The sequence below is a fragment of the Lissotriton vulgaris genome, chromosome 10 (assembly GCF_964263255.1).
Source record: "Lissotriton vulgaris chromosome 10, aLisVul1.2, whole genome shotgun sequence".
Classification (NCBI taxonomy): domain Eukaryota; kingdom Metazoa; phylum Chordata; class Amphibia; order Caudata; family Salamandridae; genus Lissotriton; species Lissotriton vulgaris.
The window spans coordinates 565,215,200-565,238,252 of NC_141698.1; the positions used below are offsets into that span (position 1 = coordinate 565,215,200).

Below are 23,053 nucleotides of genomic sequence, written 5' to 3' on the forward strand. Positions count from 1 at the left end.
ATCGCCCTGCTGACCCTGGGCGCGTTAACTCATCTGCCCGCAATTCATCGCCGCGGCCCGGGGGCCTGAAATTGACCAGAAGCTGTTCCAAGAGCCGCGGAGAAAGAAACGAAGGGGCCGCGACCTGATTGGTCGATCAACGCGAGGAGCCGCGCTCTGATTGGCCTTTGCCGTAGGCCTGCCCCCGAGAGCCGCGCTCCGATTCGCTGCCTTGCCACAGAAGCTGTGACGTCAGGAAGGGCCTGCCCCGGGACCCGCGCTGCTATTGGCTGACTCCCGGGTGAGTGAGGAGGCTCGCCGCGAAGGCCGCGACACAGTTGGTCTACATCATCGGGACCTTTGGGGAAGCCGCCGGGAGCCGTGTGCTGATCGCCGAAGCCAGGGAAGAGTGACCCGACCTCGCCGAGGGCGCAAAAAGAGTGATTCCTGCCCCTGGCCTGTTTGTCCCCGCTCGGAGCGCCAAACTAGCTCCCTGCCTCCTGAAGTGATGAGAGCGGGCGGAGGGCTGCCGGCACCGGCTGGGGCTTAGTGCAAGTCTGCTCTGCTCGGCACGGTGGTGCCTGAATAGTCATCAGTGAGGCGCGCTCGCATTGCTTGGGCTCATTAGTTTGAAGGGCTGATTCTTGAGTTAATAACACGCTGGCATTGCTTTGGCTAATCATTTAAAGAGCTGATTTGAGCATAGATCGGTGATATTATTTTTAACACTGATTTACAGAGACTTGAGACTATTCTTTTACAATAAGAACTTCCTAATACAAGTGCAACCATCAAGATTACGTGCAACCTTTTACCAAAGAAGCAACCATTGTGTATTGTTGATTTTTACTGCTGCAACTAGATAAAGTTATATTTTTATATATATACTTACCTGTGTGGTCTCAGTTTGTGGTGGATTGGGAGTCATTGTTTGTGTTAAGTGCATTTATTATACACATTGCCTTGGGGATAAACCTGTCTGCTCGAGCCAAGCTACCTAGAGGGTGAGCAGGGGTTATCTACTGTGTGTATTGCTTCACCCTGACTAGAAGCAAGGGTCCCTACTTGGTCTAAGGTACTTACCTCTGCCAATTGGAGACCTCCAGATCTAACAATATATATATGTGTGTTATATACATATATATAAAATATAATAAAAAGTTTGGTTGCTAGGAAAAAAGTTATATTAAGCAAGCATGTTTGAAGCAGTATGATCATCTACAACATATAGGTAGCAATATGTTGTTTAAAAAAATACAGTTTGTAGTTCTGGTAAGTATAAATGCCTAGAAAATACTGGTATTATAGATACATCTCTTATCTAAATCACCGTCAAAGGACTGCCAGCAAGTCACAGTACTTCACAGGGTTAAGTCGATTCTGTGGGTATTTGATGGGCGGTTCCTTGAGTGGGTAAGCAACCGGAAGCGATCCTAGTGCAGTCAGTGTTCGTTCAACAGGAACGTGTAAGACTTCACACAAACAATCTTACTCAGTTTACCAGTTGCAAAGAAGGTGTGCTCAGATTTACAGATAGGGACTCAGACACCAGGAAGAGAGATGTACGCTACCTGCTATTCTGGGAGACGAAGTGTTAAACGTAGTGGGGAACCCTTTGTTTTACGATTCCTTTGTGTTTTTCTCTACCGCACTTTGTTATTGCAATAAAACATGTATGCATATCGAGGACCTTCTGTGGTCATAGGGTCACGGGGTGCTTTTTTTTCTTGTTGTAATGTAAAAAACAATACAATGTGTTATATACAAAAAAAAAATTCACAGAGAGAGACATTGTAGCTTCTGCACAAATAGTCCGTAATGGGAGCAGCAATCTACGGTTTGGTTGGCTGCTGCTGCAGCAAAAGTTCAGAGATTAATGCTTCTACTACAGAGAGGTTAGCTCAAGTTACAAAGGGTGCTGATAATGGGCTTCTTGTGGAACAGGTCTTGAAACTTTTATTATCAGCAGCAGTTATGTTTAGAGGTTGGCACCGTTTCAAATTGAATTAAATAAAAAAAATGTATAACTTCCAATAATCTCAGCCACTGGTAATTACTCGAGGCTTCATCCCAGTCCATTGTTTTTTCCCACAATGCCACATCGGATTAGACCCAGCTATATGCAAATCAGCCTTGCTCCTGCTCCAGTAGGAACAGACAACTTAACTTCCAACCCGGTCTTCTCTGAACCAGAAACAAGGGGTGGAAGGAGAGAAGTTTTGTAATGTGGTCCAGCAAACCTTCTCACCAAAATCAATACAGTACATGAATAGGGGTGCTGTTCCACAGTGGGTTCTCTTTTAAAGGATACCCTTAACGTCCAATGAATCAGGTTTTCATGTTTAGAACCAGCTGCACACCTATTTGAGTACTCACTCTGAACCCAAACACAAACAACCAAGGTATTTTTGCCCTAGTTAGGTTTCTTCAGTTAAGTGCAGTTTGGTTCAAGTGTAAAGGTGAGCAGTTTCATACAAGAAGGTACTTGAGTTGATGAAACCTTGGACAGAGTGTATGGTTGGGGTACTGAGGGGCTGACAGGATCAAAGACTTGGGAGAACTACCACAGATTAGCCATGTTCCTGGGCAAAGCATGCAGGATCTGTAAGCAACACAGGAGAGGCATCAGGTAATCAGAGCCTTCTTGTAGCAGTCAACACCATTTGGTTTTTTACTCTCAATTCACTCACCTGGTGAGCAATGTTGTGTCATTCTCAACCCATTGCTGGGGAATGTAACGAGATGGTGAAAGCTCCCCTCTCTGATTTGAGCATGCTTTGAACCTGGCTAATAAGCAGCAAGGGATCTGCTACCCTGGAAATACTTTGGGGCTCAAAAAAGATTTAACATCCAACTTCACCATTAAAGAGGATTTTACATTACAATTATTTAGACACCAAACATGACATTTCTACCTGTTCCCAAACAAACATTATCACTTATTAAATGTAAAAGGGTAACACAATATTATCTGGGGGAAAAGAAAGGCCACATAGTACTAAAAATCTAATGTAGGAGTTTTTCACTTCCAGGACATGTAACACTTAAAAGTACATGTCCAATTTCTTAAATACAATGCACCCTGCCCTATGGGCTGTTAAGGGCCTAACCTAGGGGTTACTTATATGTATTACAAATTGAGTTTTAGGCCTGGCAAGAGGTTTATTTTGCCAAGTCAAGTTGGGGGTTGAAACCTGCACACAGGCTGCAATGGCAGGCTTGAGACATGTTTTAAATGCTACTTAAGTGGGTGACACAATAAGTGCTGCAGGCCCACTACTTGCATTTCATTTATAGGCTGTGGTTAGATATTGTACCACTTTATTACGGACTTATCAGTAAATTAAATGTTCCAATCAAGTGTAGGCTAATTTTGGCATGCTTTAAGGAGTGAGCTCAAGTACTTTAGCACTGTTTAGCAGTCGTAAAGTGCACAGAGTTCTAGAGCTAACAAAAACGTAGTTCAGAAAACTGAAGGGAGAAGCCAAACAGTTTGGGGGAAGACCACCCTTAGACTGACAGATCAAACAGAAGGTGTCCACAGAAATACTTCTTGGTAGATTGAAGATTATGTAAATGTTAATCGAAACGATCCACATACACCTGACAGACAATCGCTAAAGCATGAGGGAGAGCACTGCAGAGAGAAATGCAAAAATGGAACACTCGTGATTTCTCATTACTGTTAAGCGAACTAAGCAACCATCAAGTCACCCTCCATATATATGGAGGATGCCCAAATTGCCCAAGCACTATCTCAAACGCACAACTCCTACATTCAGAGAGAACTGGGGACCGCGTCATGACAGACTAAAATGAATTACATAGGGACAGCCTTGAGGCAGTTTCTCCTTTGCGGCCAAAGTAAAATGATCTGCACCTCCTGACAATATAGTTGTATTTGTAATTGTATTTTGTATTTGTATTTCCGGTTTATATAGCGCCAACTCACCGGCAGGTCTCAAGGCGCTTTTGACCAAAAAAAGAACACAACAACATACTCAGCAGGGAGACTAGAGGGGGACAGGCTTAAGCTGGACACAAAGCCTCTCTGAATAGGATTGTTTTCAAGGACTTCCTAAAACGAAGGAGGTTTCCTTCTTTACGAAGGGACTCAGGTAGTTTGTTCCATATTTTGGGGGTCAAGACTGAGAAAGATCTTCCACCTTTTGTAGCAAGTCTACAACGAGGACAGACGAGCAATTGTGAATTGGAAGACCTAAGACACCGTTCTGGTTTATACAGCTCCAGACGTTTTTTTATATATGATGGAGCTTGTCCGTAGATCGCTTTGTAGGCAATACAGAGACTCTTGAATTCAGACCGCTGCCTTATAGGCAGCCAGTGGAGGCTCTGTAACAATGGTGATGCATGTGAGCGTCTCGGTAGCCTAAAAATGAGACGAGCCGCATCGTTCAAAGTCACCTGCAATCTGTTAATTAGTGTTTTTGAAAGGCCCAAATACAGCGCATTGCCGTAGTCCAGCCTGGATATAATGGTCGCAGATACGACCGTACGCAGCTTGGACCTGGACAGAAGGGGGGCTAGTTTACGTAGTTGTCTAATCAGCCCTGTGCAGGCACCGGCTACGGTGGCAATCTGGCTTGCCATTGATAGCTCACAGTCTATTTTAATGCCCAGGCTTTTTACTTTGTCCGCTGATTTAGGAATAGGGCCCAACTCCTGGGGCCAGTACAGGTCGCTCCATGGAGAGCAGGTCGGTGCAACCACTAAAACTTCTGTCTTCTCAGGGTTTATTTTCAGAAGATTTGAGGACATCCATCTGACAATAAATCTGAGTACATTCTGTGCCTGGGTTTGAGCTTGTGTTGTATTATCTATGCTCAGCAACAGTTGGGTATCGTCGGCGTAGTTAAATACGCGGCAGCCCATCTTTGCCAGGGAGCTGATTAATGGCTGAAGGTACAGATTGAACAGGAGGGGGGATAAGGCAGAGCCCTGGGGCACCCCACATGTTAAATTTCCAGCCTCTGAAATCTCCTCCCCTAGCTGAATCCTCTGTATTCTCCCAGTCAGGAAGGATTTCAGCCAGCAAAATGCTGGTCCCTGAATCCCACAACTGGACAACCTGTCCAGGAGCAATGTATGGCTGACAGTATCGAACGCCGCTGACAGGTCTAAAAGTATCAGGGCGCTCGGTTTCTTACTGTCAGCCATCTCTCTCAGCTCATCCAGCACCGAAAGCATCACCAATTCGGTGCTGTGGTGTGCTCGAAAACCTGCCTGGAGCTCATGGAGAAGATGGTGAGATTCCAGAAATGTAGCCAGAGATTTTAGCACATGTTGCTCCAGGACTTTGGCCAGAAATGGGAGCTGAGAGATCGGTCTGTAGTTTTTCAAAGACTTAGGATCCGCTCCTGGTTTCTTTATTAAAGGTTTTACCCGAGCTTTTTTAAATCCATCAGGTAACTGCCCTGTAAGTAGTGATTTGTTTAGCAATGAGAGGGTATGCTCCTCTAAGATGGAACATGCTAGACGAAATACACTAGGGGGGCATGGATCGGCTGGGGACCCAGATTTAGTTCTAGTCATTATTTGCTCCAGGGTCATAGGGTCGAGTAGGGGAAGATGTGAGATGGCAACATCCTTCAGAGGATAATCAGCCAATTGATCAGCAAGACATGGCCCAGCATCCTTTCTGATGTCCTGTCGGATGGTATCTACTTTTTCCAAGAAGTAGCCTTGAAACGCATTACAGGAGATTGTTATTTCCGTTTCTTGGGGTCTTTTACTTAGTTCCGTTAAGATTTTAAATGTCTCCTTCTGGACATTATCAGCTTGACTAATCCGATTCTCGAAATAGGCAGCCTTAGTTGCCAGGATAAGCTTTTTATACAGACGAAATAGATTTCTATATTGTTCTCGTGCTATTTCATCTTTTTGCTTTCTCCAGTTTCTTTCGGCGTTACGGAGCTTCTTCTTATGCTCCCTTAGGGCTTGAGTGAACCATGGTGCTCCCTTTCCCGCCCCCTTGACTCTTTGTGATTTCTCAGGTGCAATTTGATCAAAAGCTTTGGTCAGGCTGAAGGTTAAATCCCTGTATTCTTGGTCTACATTGCTATTGGGGACTATCGGTTGAATGATTTCTGAAAGAGTCATTCTCAAAGTACTTTGTTCAATTTTTTTCCATTGCCGGACTTTCCTCACTTTAGGGGGCAATTGCATCGGTCTAGCATCTATAGGAATATCACAGTAAAGCAAATAATGGTCAGACCAAATGCAAGGCACAACCCTCGGGGGAGCTACCTTAGGATCCAGAGTCCAAATGAGGTCTAGGATATGTCCTTTTATGTGTGTGGGCGTGTCGACTAGCTGTCTAAAACCTAAGGATGACATGGTCTGCCCTAAATGATATGCTGCAGGTTCTTTTATTAACTTGTCCCAGTGTAAATTAAAATCTCCCGTTACTACAATATTTTTGTAGCGTGATCGAATATCCGATATAGTGGACAGATACAGTTCATTGAAGTTTGGGGTGGAATTGGGTGGACGATAGACTGTAAGAATTACCAGACATAAATTGTCAAATGTAAGTCTTACCGCTATCATATCAGCTAGGTCTATCGTTTCTGCCAAGATTTTTGTTACCATCAAAGATTTTTTGAACACGATTGCCACTCCCCCCCCTCTGGCATTATCTGCTCTATTATGGCATAGAATATCATATTCGGTCGGGACCGCGGCTATGATATCTGGCAGTGAATCATCTCCCAGCCAGGTCTCAGTTAATGTTAAAACATCAATTTCCCCATCCTGAAGTAAGGAGAATATCTCCAGATTATGGCATTTCAGTGACCTGGTGTTTAAACTGGCCAATTTTAAGGGAGGTGGCCTTAAACCAGGCTTACTGATTGTCGATCTTAGGATACCCAGAACAGATAGTGTGTCCACAGTACCTGGGTCTAGTGCTGCACCTTCAATGTGTCGTAGGTGTAGATCTGCCGATGTGTAGATCAGGCGATTGCCAGGTGTTCCAGCCCCTGCGCCCGTCCATGCGCGGACGGGCGCAGATGGGCTGGACTCTGGCGTGACTCCGGCGTGCTCACGCTGCGCGTCACCATGGCCGCCCTAAATACCTGCCTGACAGACACTAGCGCGGCAACAAAGATGGCGCCGCCGAGCGTCTCGTACTTCCCCTTAGATGGCCGTCAATGAGGAGGATTGGAAAAGGACCCGCGAAATGCGGTGCTTTCAAGCATTTAATGTGCAAGTAAGTGGAATTGTCTTATAAAAACGAGGGAAAAGTAAACAAAACAAACTCAAATACAAAACTGGCATATTTAAAATCGCTTCTGTGCCAAAACAATTTCCTGAGCAATTATTTCCTAAATAGCACAGTTTCTAGCAGCGCTGCAGTGTAGATAGCGCGCCCTTCTTAGTCAAGACAGAGCCCTTGATTTGCCCGCCCTAAATACCTGCCTGACAGACACTAGCGCGGCAACAAAGATGGCGCCTCCGAGCGTCTCGTACTTCCCTTTAAATGGCCGTCAATGAGGAGGATTGGAAAAGGACCCGCGAAATGCGGTGCTTTCAAGCATTTAATGTGCAAGTAAGTGGAATTGTCTTATAAAAACGAGGGAAAAGTAAACAAAACAAACTCAAATACAAAACTGGTATATTTAAAATCGCTTCTGTGCCAAATATATCAGCTGCAGCTAACCACTAGTCGTATCAAGTCCTGGCTATGGATGATTGTTGTGTATGATGAAAGTAGTACCACTTTGGGTGTACACCTACAACCAAGTGCAGTGAGCAAAGCTATTGGTGAATACATTTCAAAACAAACCTAACACCTCTTAGGGTACCCCTGACATATGTTTCTTGCCCGGGTAGGCCAGAATAAGGAAATCCTTAGCAGGATGGCACAGAGCGAGGGTGCCAGTGAATTTTTATCCCGCAGCTACACAAGTTATGGTGACACCCACATGCATTTGTGAGCCATCTCTGGCCTCTTGGGACTATTGTGGGCATTCTTGGTATGATGGTGCCGCTGCAGGTATAATGTTGTAATATGGTAATTCTAGTGAAGTGCATGTATCCATGGCCTGACAATGCCCATATTGTACAAGATGCTGGCCAGACACAAAGGTAGCAATTCACTACATACTGTGGGCATCAATGGAGAACTGATGCCCAATCCTGCTATAATACAACTCTGGGATAATGGAGGCAATTCTTGGCATGGTGTGGGCATGCATGGGATGATGATACATTCCCTGTTATAATGCCAGCCCTGGCAAAGTGGGGATTATTCTCAATAATTAATGGGCAGCCATTCCAACATGATGCACTTTCTTGGTATATATCCGGCCTTTCACAAGAACAGCTATTCCCTTCATGTCGTGGACATCCATGAAATGATGATGCACTTTGCCACTGTAGAAAGCGGCCATTGTATATTGGTGGAAATTATAGTCATATTGTTTGAATTCTTGGATATCTGGTATAATGCTGCAGCTGGAGAGTGTCAACCTACTGACATAATTAGCTTGGTGCAATGCAGAAATGCATTATTACTCCGCCACATTCAAAAATCACCAACCGCAGCTAGCCACCACCGCTGATAAAGGGAAATATCACTGAAAGCGATTGTATAATGGTGAACAAATGGTTTAGAAAAAGAGGGGTCCCCTGATACAAGATTACTTGCCTAAGGCAGGCATAGTATCAATGAATTGCAAAAAAAGTCCCAGGCAATTAATTACAAATCAAAACAGGGTAGGGAGCACATATATGGACAAACAGAGAAACATACATATTGATAGAAAAATGGAAAAATCCTGTTTTTATCAATAGAAATATCACTGTTTCTCTATAGATAATCATACCAAAAAAGAATATATTGTTTTAAAAAAAATATTATAAATAAAATACATTTCAATCACCAGACGTACTCATACTCACACATATCCATACGTGCATCTACTTCACACACCCCCATACTAAACATGATTAAAAAATGGATTGTAATCATATAATATAAAAATATATCACAGAATCCCCCACAACTTTTGTCACTGACACAACAGAGGTCAATACACATTTGTGGTCCAAACAATCTTTGTATTTATATTTTTCTACACGTTTCGGCAAGTTGCCTTCCTCAGGAAGCCACAAGGTGAATCGATCAGAGCTATGCCTGTTTGATCCTTGTATACTCCTTAGATTGCTGCACTTTGTCTGTTTTCGCTACAGTGAAAAGACTTCAACTGCTCCAGGTGTATCACAGTTTTGCTAGGGAAGCTTAATTTGTATTGATATTCACGATGTCTATGTGGTGAAAGCCAAAGATGACTGGAAGCCACAAAGCCGATCTGCCTGCTGTCAACCAAGACCATAACCATTGGGACATAGAATGTGAGGACCATGTATGAGACAGGCAAGTTAGCCCAAATGGCAGGGGAGATGAAAAAATACAACCTTGTCCTGCTTGTTATCAGCGAGACCAGATGGACACTGTCCAGACAGAAAAGACTGGCTCCAGGAGGAATTTTGCTGTATTCTCAATCGAGGAAGAGAAAAACTCACATACTCAGAGAGTAGCACTGATGCCAATGCCAGCAGCTAACAGACCTCATGGCCGGGCTACAGCTGATGAAAGCATAGATGGGACCGACAAACCAATGCTAGCGATATAACACCACCCTCCTCAAATGTGCACAGAAACAGAGTAAATACTCAGTCATCCTCAGGCACAATTTTCAATTCATGCAAGAACTATCCGCAAGAAGATCAAAGAAACAGTGACTCAACCAGCCAGGAGATACTGAGACCCAAGAAACACCAGCATAAACAATTGATCTCCATCGAGTCTCTCTACAAAATCAGAGAGAGAAAGGAAAAGAAAGCTGCAGTAAACACCAGCCGAGCATGAGCACAAAAAATATTAGCTCAAGGTGAATAAACCACAATCAACAAGGAAGCGAAGATAAGCTTAAGAGGACACAAACCAAAATTCATCTATGGTCTTGCACAAAAGTCCAGGAAGCAGCAAGCCTTGGAAACTTGAGAGAACTCTATGAAATGACAAGGAAACTTCCCAGCAGATACAGTAAGCCAGAAAGGCCTGTTAAAGACAAAGCTGGGAAGACAATCATGGGTAACAGAGGCCAACAGCGAAGATGGGTGGAGCATTTTAAAGAACTGCTGAACCAGCCCATGCTGCATTCTCGACCAGACATACAGCCAGCTGATAAGTAGCTGCCAATCTACTGCAGTAGATCTATCAAACAAGAAACATGGCAAGCCACTGAATATCTGAGAAATGGGAAGGCGGCAGGACCGGACAACATTCCGACTGAGGCACCAAAGGCAGACGTTGAAACATCAGTAGACAGCTCTATTCCATGCTTGGAAGGATCTGGGAAGAGGAAAATGTGCCATCATACTGGAAGAGCCCCAAGAAAGTGGACTTTTTTTTTTTTTTTTTTTTTTAATTTATTTATCAGAAAACAGCACATTACAATGCACACGGAGCCGTTCGCCTACATCCCATCACGGGCCGGCGGTAGGCCCGATCGTCATATCAATGAGGTAGGAGTATGTCAGGTGGAAACCACAAAGAATGAGTACCCACATAGGAACAGTCCAGTGTACAGGTCAGTCGGCTGTGACTCCAGAATGGTGATACCATCAATAACGTAACGTGCACTGTGCATATTTTGACATATCCATAAATTTTACAGTTTTTCTCCCAACTCGTCCCCCCACCCCCAACTCCCATCCCCCCACAACTGGACCCTAGTCTATGTGTTCCCCAGGAAGTTACACGTGGTCAAATGGAGTGACATGGCGTGTGGTGCTTAGTACGTCCTGTCGAATGCGCGGGCGCTCGCGCGGGGCTGCTGGGCTGGGAGAGGTAGAAAGCCTACAGGGGTTGGTGACGCTGGCTATGGAAGGGTGACGCTGCTGGAGTCAAGGCGGATCAAAGGTCGCTGCGCCTCCCTGTTCCTCACCCTCCCTCGATGCTGTGTCATCCTCGTCCACCCGGGAAGTGAGATAGGTCCGATAAAGTTCCCAGAAGTTCTTGGGGCGGCTTCGGGGAGGGAGTAGTTCGCTATACGCCTCTGCTTGCGTGTTACAGTACAGCATGTCGCTGGCCCAACGCTTCAGAGTCGGGAGCGGGCCCCGCATCCAGCAAGACGCGACAACCCGTTTGGCTAGTAGCATGCCCATGCTGACCATTTTACGTACCAGTACTGGGACATTCCTCGCATAGCCCAGGAGAGCGAGAGCGGGGTCTATGTCCAAATCCAGGTCCACTATTCTACTCAGTTCTGCAAATATGTCGGTCCAGAATCTCCGAACTCCCGGGCACACCCAGGCAACGTGTATAAAGTCCGCCACCGGGGCTCGACATCTCTCGCAACGGGGTGAGTCGCGGAGGCGATATCGGTGCAGCCTTTCCAGCGTGTAGTACACCCGTTGTAGAAATTTAAAGTGAATCAGGCGGTGTCTCCCGTTCAGCGAAATTCGCCTAGAGGCCGCGCAACAATACGTCCACATTCCGTCATCGATGTGTGTATCTAAATCGGTCTGCCAGGCCAGCCGCGCCCTTGTGTACCGCAGTGCCGTGTGTACGTGTCCCATGCTATAGAGTTTAGAAATAAGCTTCTTCGGAGATTCAGTGTGTATGACATATTCTAGTTCTGGGATCGTAGGGGGTTCCTCCATGTCAGGGCCTAAGTGGTCTAGGAAGGCGCTGCGGACCCTGTGATATTGGAAGCGGTGTAGCAGGGAGGGGGGGTCGCGCCCCCGCGTAAGCTGTTCCCACGTCTTCACCGTACCATTTTCGAATAGATCACCCAGCGTGCGTACACCCAAATCACCGAGAGCTTTGTGAACACCCGGTTCCGTCAGTGTGGGAAGCCAAAGCGCCCAGTGTGTCAGCATACTAGGGGCGTACAACAGTACCTTATCTTGCCTCTGCACTATGGTATGCCAAGCGTGGTTAGTAGATCGGATGGAGTCCAGGACTCCTACTCTACGGTCGCCAGGGCTACAGATAGTCGCCGGTAGCGGAGTAGGGGCAGCGAATAGCCGTTCCAGGATCACATGAGGTATGTCCGGGTTGCCATGTATCCAGGTATGGAGATGGGAGGCCTGCGCGATTCTATAGTAACGTTCAAAGTCCGGGGCTGCCAACCCCCCCTGCTCGTATGGGAGCTGAAGTACCGTCCAGCGAACTCTAGGCTGTTTTCCGGCCCAGGCGAGTCTGACCAGGAGTTTGTTTAAGGTCGCAAAGAAAGCTTTAGAGAGGACGATCGGGAGGTTATTGAAGAGGAACAAAAATCTCGGGAGGACTACCATTTTCATCAAGGCGATGCAGCCCATCAATGATAGTGGGAGCTTAATCCAGAGCTCAACATCATCTGCTAGTTTGCTATAGGCAACCCCGTAGTTTTCCCTTAACACGACATCAGGGTCCGTGTGTATCCGTATGCCCAGATATCTGACCGGGTCTGCGGACCACTGGAGTGGATATTCCATCTCGAAGGGTTCAGTAACAGGGGTCAGGGGGAATGCCACAGACTTTGGCCAGTTGACTTTCAGCCCCGAAAGGGCCCCAAACCGAACCACCTCCCTCAAGACCGATGAGAGGTTGTTCACTGGATCTCTGATGTACAACAGCGTGTCGTCCGCGTATGTGGAAATGCCGATCTTGTAGGTAGGGTAGCTGATTGCCTCGTAGGAGTGGTATTCCCGCATCGTGCAGGCCAACGGCTCCGCCACCAGTGCGTATAGTAGCGGCGAGAGGGGGCAGCCCTGTCTCGTGCCCCTGCTTACAGTAAAGGCCTCAGAGACTGCATCGCCCAGTCAAACTCTCGCGGTAGGCCGGTGATAGAGCGCGCCCAGCAGTTGGAGGAAAAGGTCTCCCAGTCCCAGCTTTCTGAGGACTTTGCGCATGAAAGGCCACTCCACGGAGTCGAACGCCTTCTCCATATCCAAGAAGACTGCAACGGCCTTGGTGTCATGTTTGGTGTGTTGCATGGCTCCCATAACCGTTCTAATGTTGTACGTAAGGTTCCTGGCAGGAATAAAGCCTGCCTGCTCTGGGGCCACCAATTCGGGGGCTACGAGCACCAGTCTGGTTGCCAGAACCTTAGCATAGAGCTTCGCGTCTACGTTGATAAGAGACAAGGGGCGGTATGACCCCGGGAGATCGTGTGGCTTGCCTGGTTTTAAGATCATCACGATTAGTGCTTCCCTCATAGACGGGGGCATGGCACCGTATTCACAGATTTCGTCGAAGAGGGTGGAAAGATAGGGCAACAGCTTGTCCTTGTACGCCTTATAAAAGGTCACAGTTAGGCCGTCGATTCTAGGCGCGCTTTCAGACCTCATGCTGTCTAGGGCGTCCGCTATCTCCTCCCGGAGTATGGGAGTCACCAGGAATTCCCTCTGCCAATTCTCTAAGAACGGCATTTTGATGTAATCTAGGTAATTGTCAATTTGCCCCTCTACTCCCGAGATTTTACTAGAGTACAGCTCCTGATAGAATCCCTTGAATTCCGCCAGGATATCCTCTTCGGCCGTTAGCGTCGCCCCGTCCGCTGACTGCAATTCTGTGACTGCCTGTCGCCGCCTGGCGCCCTTCATAATTCTGGCTAGCAGTGCACCCGGCCGGTCTCCCTCACCGTACGTGCGGGCCGTCGCGTATTTTCCCAGATGCCTAACCTCCCTGTCTGCCTCCTCGTGGAACTCTGTCAGGAGCTCCTGCAGTGTCCCATCCTCAGCCGGAGACGGGTCTGCCAGCCGTAGGCGCTCACATTCCGCAATCCGCCCCTCCAGATATGACAGTCTGTTCCTGATGGCTTTTAGGACACTGGAGTGCTTGGCCATGACCACTCCTCTAACGTAGACCTTGAATGTTTCCCACACCGTCCCGAAGCTGTCCACTGTGCCTATATTATTAGAAAAAAACGTATCTATGTCCTCCCCTAGTTCTGCCCGAAATGACTCATCTAGCAGGGAGAACGGTGGAAAGCGCCAAGTGAAGGGGGGTATCCTCGGTTGTGGAGTGTTTAGGACTAACAGTATGGGGGAGTGGTCTGATAGTGTCCGCGGGAGTACCCTACAGTCTCTCACCATCGGCAGCAGGGGAAGTGCGGACAGCCAGTAATCAATCCTGGTATGGATGTTGTGATACGCAGAGTAGTGTGTGAAACCCCCCCTCGCACTGTGCCTCTCTCTCCAGACGTCCACCAGCCCCAGTCTCACCATTTCCGCCTGCATTCTCTGCGCAGCCGCTGCCGGGCGCCTGAGGGGCCCCCCGACCTATCCAGTTCTGGGCTAAAAGTGAAGTTAAAGTCCCCCCCCCAAATCATGCTATCCGTGGGCCAGTCGACACAGTGTCCCGTTACTGCTGCATAAAAGTCAGGGGTGTCGTAATTCGGTCCATACACATTCATGACCAGGAGATTATGTCCCTTACCCGTGCATTTGCTCAGCACGAAACGACCCTCCGGGTCCGCTTTCAGTAGTGTGAGGGATAGCTTGGATTTAGGGTTTACCCACGTGAGGACACCCCTGGCGTGTGATGTGAAGCCGGCAAATGTGGAGTGACCCTGGAGGCCTCTATGTGCGTGCATTCTGCTGGTATTGGGTAGGTGTGTCTCCTGCAGCAAGGCCAGGTCTATGTGATGTCTTTGGAGGTAGTGCAGTACCTTACGGAGCTTCCGATAATCATTCAACCCCCGAACGTTCCAAGTCAGTGCTGTAAGGGTATCAGTGTTATTCAGCGAGTCGCCGGGTAGTGTGTCAGCCATTGGGGAAGTAGCAACATCTTATGATCACCAACAGTACTTGTCGCGCTCTCAGGCGCGTGCCATCACCACCAGTCCTCTCCAAGATATGCAACATTGCAGAACACAATGTGGACCCCCCACCAAACTCCCCTAAACTCAGAAAAGGTATCCCATCCCACCTCCCACAGCCCACCAACCCCAACCTGGTGCGACCGAGACCCCTACGTCCCTCCCCCCCACCCTTCAGCAAACCCATTCAGCCGCGCCGGGTATAACATAGCGTAGTCCAATCCAAGGTCCCGCAACTGTTGTTTGTACGGGAGAAAGCGCCGCCGTTCCTCCTGCACTTTAGTGGTGAAATCAGGGTATAAGGATATGTTCATTCCCTCGTACTGGAGTGAGCCCTTCTCACGGGCCACGCGGAGCGCAGTGTCCCTGTCCCTGTAGTTCAACAATTTCGCTATTAGCGGCCTAGGGTTTGCGCCCGGTGGAGGTCTTGGTCCGAGGGTACGGTGGGCGCGCTCCACAATGAACATTGGGGAAAAGGTGTCATCTCCCAAAAGCGACTTCAGCAGTTTTTCAACAAAAAGTTCCATCTTACCCGTTTGGGTCGATTCGGCCACTCCCGTTATGCGAATGTTGGAGCGCCTGGAGCGCGCCTCCAAGTCCTCCGACTTCTCCTGGATCACTTGGAGCAGGTGACCAAATTGTTTTCGGTCAGTGTCCCACTCCGTCTGCGCCTCTTCAGCCTCCGTCAGTCTGCGCTCAGCCATATCAAGTCTCTCTGCGTGCTTATCCACTCTCTCCGTCATGCGGTCCATTCGATACGCCAGCGCGTCGATCTTGTTGCCTATGGCCGACATGCCTTCCTGTAGGCCCTTCTCCATAGTTGTGAGCATCCCTTTTATTTCCGCGCAGAGTGAGGAGCCCGGGTCATTGGTAGCCCCTGGAGCCTGGGGGGACGGAGGGTCCGGTTCCTTATGTCTGCGTTGGTCGAACGACAGTTTCGACTGGGTCCTGTCCCCCTTGACCATCTTTGCGGCCCTCCGACAGCCTGCGGGCCTCGTGGCCTTGATGAGTGCAAGGTGCTTGCTACAGTGGGTCCAAGGGTCTGCTACCGTGGCCAGTAGGACGTGTCAGGTTCCGCTCGAGGCGCCGGTAGGGCTAGTCTTCCGCCGGGCGTCCGCTCCCCTGACTCAGCGGCGCCGACCGGGCTCCCTGCAAAGCGCGGCACACACGGAGGGGGGGCCCCCGACCTGCTCCAAACTGTTCTGCGGGCCCTAATGCTGAGGGGGCTCGATCGTGGAAGGGCCTCGGGTGATCGTGTCTCACCGGGATCCGACTGGCGCCATGAGGTGCGTCACCCCTCCCACAGCTGGGGCGGCGTACCTTCGATCCTCTTGCCTCCGGGAGCCCCCACCAGGTGTCTATCGGGGCTCCCCTGCGTGGCGGTGTGGCGTCGGGGAATCAGAGGGTCTGACTTCGTTGGGACCTGGAAGGGGCCGGGTCGTTCGGTCCGTGCAGCCGCACGTCGGGTCACGCAGCCTGGCCTCGGTGCCCAGGGGAGGTCGGGGATCCTGGCCTGGTCCCGCGCCACCTCGTGAACGTGGAAAAGTGGTGATTCCGAGCGCGGATCGCTCCCAAACTTCGGTCGGAGGTGCAGCAGGGGCTGGGTCGGCAATTTCTGCCGTTTTCGGCTGGATTTCGTCGCTGGGTGAGGATAGTTGACGAATATTCGATGGCGCCGCCGCGGAGCTCTGCTCTTACGCGTCCACCATTGACGCCGGCTAGCTCCGCCCCCCACCCAAGAAAGTGGACTTGAGTAACTGCACAAACTACAGGGGGATAACTCTTCTAGAAACCCCAGGTAAAGTGTTCACAGAGTCAACCTCAACAGAATGAAGGAACATGTTGACACTCAGTTGCGGGACCAGCAAGCTAGCTTCTGCAAAGACAGATCGTGCACAGATCAGATTGCAAGACTGCGCATTATCATTGAGCAGTCTATGGAATGTTTCTCCCCCCTCTGTGTGAATTTAAATGACTATGAGAAGGTAGCAAAACCACTGTTGATGATGGACGGAGTGTGAACATTGCAGGCACTCACCCCCCAGTCAACTGATCTGGGTTTAATCCATCATCATTCTTTAGCTCCCTCCACGACCCCAGTTCAGACATGGCCATATGCAAATCAGTCTGACCCTGAGCCTTGTGGGAACAGTCCAGGTATTCAACAGCGTGGACAGAGAGACTCTTTGGAAACTCCTATTCCACTAGGGTGCCTCAGATTAACTCTTAAGAAGCATTAGTCACTCTTACAAAGAAATTACCTGAAAGATAGTCCTGGAAAGATAACTTACGGAAGCCTTCCAAGTGAGGACTGAAGTCTGCTAGGGTTGTTTGCTCTCAACTTTTCTCTTCCTGCTAGGCAAGACTGGATTATGAAGACATCCACAGCAAGGAGAAGGAATAGGATCCACCTTGGACGCAGCTCGGCGATCTGGACTTTGCAGACGACCTGGCCATACACTCCTATCCCATACCTGCAGATGCAAGAGAAGACTCAAAATGTGGCAGCCACATCCGCACAACTTGGCTTCAACATCCACAGGAGTAAAACCAAGATCCTGAAGGCTAACAGAGACAGCACAACTGCAGTCACTCTTGCAGGCGATGCACTGGAAGAGGTTGAAGCCTTCACCTACATGGGCAGTGTCATAACCAAGCAGGGCAGCCTGGATGCCTACATCAAGGAAAGAATCAGAAAAGTAAGGGCTGCCTTCATTAAGCTAAAGAAGATCTGGAGCTCCAAAGACCTAACGCTGCAAACCAAAATCAGGCTTTTTAACACCAACATAACATCAACATAAAATCAGTCCTTCTGTATGGAGCAGATACTTGGATGGACAACAGGGACTACCACCAACAAAGTTCAGACCTTCATCAACACCTGTCTGAGGAAAATCCTTCAAATTCACTGGCCAAACACCATCAACATCAATGATCCATGACAGCAGACTTTCCAACTGTCTGCTCATGAAGAAAACATGAAAAGACGCTGGGGCTGTATAGGTAACACCCTCCACAAGCTTGCATCAAACACCACCAGGCAAGTCATGACCGAATATGGCTCATTACATAGCGATGTATTACATTGCGTGCTTTTACAACGCGGCCGTTATAACAACCGCGTTGTTAGTACGTGATGCATTTACATCGCAAGTCATTACAATGACTTGCACTAGGGGGCGCGCTGGACTTAGGAATAGTATTAATTACTACTCGTACTCCAGTTTGCGCACAGTAGGGAAGGCGTTGGAATTCATTTTAAATACCTCAGTGCCCCCTAGTGCAAGTTGTTGTAATGACGTGCGATGTAAATGCATCACGGATGTATGACGTTACAACGCATACTTTTACATCGCATACCATTACAACACAATTTTTACAACGCAGGATCCTTTACAACGCATGCCTTTACAACGCATGTCATTACATAGCAGATGCTATTACAGCGCATGCCATTACAACGTAAGTATAGGTAAGTATATCTTTTTTTAAAACATTGTAATTAATTTAATTTAATTAATTTAATTTAATTAATTTAATTTATTTAAAGTCGTTTTTTAAAAAACTGAACACTTAAAATACCCCTGTACCCCATAACCCAAACCTAGCCCTGAACCCTAAAAAAAAACCCTGTACCCCATAACCCAAACCTAGCCCTGAACCCTAAAAATACCCCTGTACCCCATAACCCAAACTTAGCCATGAAACCCCTAAAATTACCCCTCTACCCCTTAACCCAAACCTAGCCCTGAACCCTAAAAATACCCCTGTACCCCATAACCCAAACCTAGCCCTGAACCCTAAAAATACCCCTGTACCCCATAACCCAAACCTAGCCCTGAACCCCGGAACCTCCTCGACACCACAGATCCTGACGTCGCCTTCCTCACGGAAACCTGGATGAACGACTCCTCAGCGCCCGACATCGCCATCGCCATACCAGAGGGCAACAAGATCACCCGAAGAGACCGAGGCAACCAAACGGGAGGAGGCATCGCCATCATCTACAGGGACACCATCCGCATCACAACCAACACCGACGACACCCTGACAACCGCCGAACACCTGCACTTCCAGATCCACACGGACCCCAGAACCACCCTCAGAGGCACCCTCATCTACCGACCCCCGGGACCACGCACACAATTCAGCGAAGACATCGCCGACTTCATCAGCCCGCACGCCCTCCCATCCGCTGACTACATCCTCCTGGGGGACATCAACTTTCACCTGGAGAACAACAACGATCGCAACACCACCACCCTGCTTGACAACCTCGCCAACCTCGGACTCAAGCAGCTGGTGACCACCCCCACCCACCTCGCCGGACACACACTCGACGCTGTCTTCTCAACCAGCAAGGACATCGTCTTCAGCCACGCCACCGGACTCCACTGGACGGACCACAGCTGCGTCCACTTCACTTTCAGAAGATCCACGATCCACCACCAACAGCAACAGGTTGCTCGAAGAAACTGGAACAAGATCACAGCAGACCAGCTCGCCGCTTCCCTGAGCTAGCACCCTTCCGCCAGCTCAGCGAACCCCAGCCAGGCCGCCGACAGCCTCACAAAGTGGATCAGCAACTGCGCAGACGACCTCGCCCCACTGAGGACCCCGCCTAGCAGACCCAGCAGCAAGAAGGCCCCATGGTTCACCGACTAACTAAAGAGCTCCAAGAAGAACTGCCAAGCCCTCGAGAAAGCCTGGAGAAGGGAGCCAACACCGGACAAGATGACCACCCTCAAGGTCGCCACCCGGAAGCACCATCAACTGATCCGCGCCACCAAGAAAACAGCATTCAAGGACCGGCTGGACAACAACGCACACAACTGCAAGGAACTTTTCAACATCGTGAAAGAGCTCTCCAACCCCAACGCCGGAAACAACGACATCACCCCGTCGCAAGACCTCTGCAACTCCCTCGCCTCCTACTTTCACAACAAGATCGCGGACATACACAACAGCTTCAGCCCACAAACAATGCTCCCAACGACCGCACCAACACCCCCCACCACCACCCTCAGCGCCTGGACCCAGATCAACACAGAAGACACCATCCGCACGATGAACTCTATCCACTCCGGATCCCCGACCGACCTGTGCCCCCACCACGTCTTCAACAAGGCCGACGCTGTCATCGCACCCCACCTGCGGGACATCATCAACTCCTCTTCGACACCGCCACCTTCCCTGAGAGCTGGAAGCACGCCGAACTCAGCGCTCTACTAAAGAAACCAACAGCGGACCCCACCGAACTCAAGAATTACCGCCCCATCTTGCTCCTCTCGTTCCCAGCCAAAGTCATCGAGAAGACCGCCAACAAGCAGCTGGCCGCCTTCCTCGAGATGAATGGATCCCTCGACCCCTCACAGTCTGGCTTCCGAGCCAACCACAGCACCGAGACCGCCCTCATCGCTGCCACCGATGACATCCGAGCCCTGCCGGACAACGGTGAAACAGCGGCCCTCATCCTCCTAGACCTCTCCGCGGCGTGATGGGGCAGCCCTGTCTCGTGCCCCTGCTTACAGTAAAGGCCTCAGAGACTGCATCGCCCAGTCAAACTCTCGCGGTAGGCCGGTGATAGAGCGCGCCCAGCAGTTGGAGGAAAAGGTCTCCCAGTCCCAGCTTTCTGAGGACTTTGCGCATGAAAGGCCACTCCACGGAGTCGAACGCCTTCTCCATATCCAAGAAGACTGCAACGGCCTTGGTGTCATGTTTGGTGTGTTGCATGGCTCCCATAACCGTTCTAATGTTGTACGTAAGGTTCCTGGCAGGAATAAAGCCTGCCTGCTCTGGGGCCACCAATTCGGGGGCTACGAGCGCCAGTCTGGTTGCCAGAACCTTAGCATAGAGCTTCGCGTCTACGTTGATAAGAGACAAGGGGCGGTATGACCCCGGGAGATTGTGTGGCTTGCCTGGTTTTAAGATCATCACGATTAGTGCTTCCCTCATAGACGGGGGCATGGCACCGTATTCACAGATTTCGTCGAAGAGGGTGGAAAGATAGGGCAACAGCTTGTCCTTGTACGCCTTATAAAAGGTCACAGTTAGGCCGTCGATTCTAGGCGCGCTTTCAGACCTCATGCTGTCTAGGGCGTCCGCTATCTCCTCCCGGAGTATGGGAGTCACCAGGAATTCCCTCTGCCAATTCTCTAAGAACGGCATTTTGATGTAATCTAGGTAATTGTCAATTTGCCCCTCTACTCCCGAGATTTTACTAGAGTACAGCTCCTGATAGAATCCCTTGAATTCCGCCAGGATATCCTCTTCGGCCGTTAGCGTCGCCCCGTCCGCTGACTGCAATTCTGTGACTGCCTGTCGCCGCCTGGCGCCCTTCATAATTCTGGCTAGCAGTGCACCCGGCCGGTCTCCCTCACCGTACGTGCGGGCCGTCGCGTATTTTCCCAGATGCCTAACCTCCCTGTCTGCCTCCTCGTGGAACTCTGTCAGGAGCTCCTGCAGTGTCCCATCCCCAGCCGGAGACGGGTCTGCCAGCCGTAGGCGCTCACATTCCGCAATCCGCCCCTCCAGATATGACAGTCTGTTCCTGATGGCTTTTAGGACACTGGAGTGCTTGGCCATGACCACTCCTCTAACGTAGACCTTGAATGTTTCCCACACCGTCCCGAAGCTGTCCACTGTGCCTATATTATTAGAAAAAAACGTATCTATGTCCTCCCCTAGTTCTGCCCGAAATGACTCATCTAGCAGGGAGAACGGTGGAAAGCGCCAAGTGAAGGGGGTTATCCTCGGTTGTGGAGTGTTTAGGACTAACAGTATGGGGGAGTGGTCTGATAGTGTCCGCGGGAGTACCCTACAGTCTCTCACCATCGGCAGCAGGGGAAGTGCGGACAGCCAGTAATCAATCCTGGTATGGATGTTGTGATACGCAGAGTAGTGTGTGAAACCCCCCCTCGCACTGTGCCTCTCTCTCCAGACGTCCACCAGCCCCAGTCTCACCATTTCCGCCTGCATTCTCTGCGCAGCCGCTGCCGGGCGCCTGAGGGGCCCCCCGACCTATCCAGTTCTGGGCTAAAAGTGAAGTTAAAGTCCCCCCCCCAAATCATGCTATCCGTGGGCCAGTCGACACAGTGTCCCGTTACTGCTGCATAAAAGTCAGGGGTGTCGTAATTCGGTCCATACACATTCATGACCAGGAGATTATGTCCCTTACCCGTGCATTTGCTCAGCACGAAACGACCCTCCGGGTCCGCTTTCAGTAGTGTGAGGGATAGCTTGGATTTAGGGTTTACCCACGTGAGGACACCCCTGGCGTGTGATGTGAAGCCGGCAAATGTGGAGTGACCCTGGAGGCCTCTATGTGCGTGCATTCTGCTGGTATTGGGTAGGTGTGTCTCCTGCAGCAAGGCCATGTCTATGTGATGTCTTTGGAGGTAGTGCAGTACCTTACGGAGCTTCCGATAATCATTCAACCCCCGAACGTTCCAAGTCAGTGCTGTAAGGGTATCAGTGTTATTCAGCGAGTCGCCGGGTAGTGTGTCAGCCATTGGGGAAGTAGCAACATCTTATGATCACCAACAGTACTTGTCGCGCTCTCAGGCGCGTGCCATCACCACCAGTCCTCTCCAAGATATGCAACATTGCAGAACACAATGTGGACCCCCCACCAAACTCCCCTAAACTCAGAAAAGGTATCCCATCCCACCTCCCACAGCCCACCAACCCCAACCTGGTGCGACCGAGACCCCTACGTCCCTCCCCCCCACCCTTCAGCAAACCCATTCAGCCGCGCCGGGTATAACATAGCGTAGTCCAATCCAAGGTCCCGCAACTGTTGTTTGTACGGGAGAAAGCGCCGCCGTTCCTCCTGCACTTTAGTGGTGAAATCAGGGTATAAGGATATGTTCATTCCCTCGTACTGGAGTGAGCCCTTCTCACGGGCCACGCGGAGCGCAGTGTCCCTGTCCCTGTAGTTCAACAATTTCGCTATTAGCGGCCTAGGGTTTGCGCCCGGTGGAGGTCTTGGTCCGAGGGTACGGTGGGCGCGCTCCACAATGAACATTGGGGAAAAGGTGTCATCTCCCAAAAGCGACTTCAGCAGTTTTTCAACAAAAAGTTCCATCTTACCCGTTTGGGTCGATTCGGCCACTCCCGTTATGCGAATGTTGGAGCGCCTGGAGCGCGCCTCCAAGTCCTCCGACTTCTCCTGGATCACTTGGAGCAGGTGACCAAATTGTTTTCGGTCAGTGTCCCACTCCGTCTGCGCCTCTTCA

General features: G+C 49.7%; 1 protein-coding gene across 1 annotated transcript in view; it reads right to left on the minus strand.

Annotated features, from left to right (window-relative positions):
- Nucleotides 1-17,223, minus strand: part of CIITA (class II major histocompatibility complex transactivator) — a 451,080-nt gene extending 433,857 nt beyond the window's left edge. The window contains exon 1 of the mRNA XM_086941420.1: nucleotides 17,108-17,223. The gene's annotated coding sequence lies outside the window, so the exon portion shown is untranslated. The remainder of the gene's footprint in view (nucleotides 1-17,107) is intronic.
- Between the last annotated feature and the right edge of the window lie 5,830 nt (nucleotides 17,224-23,053).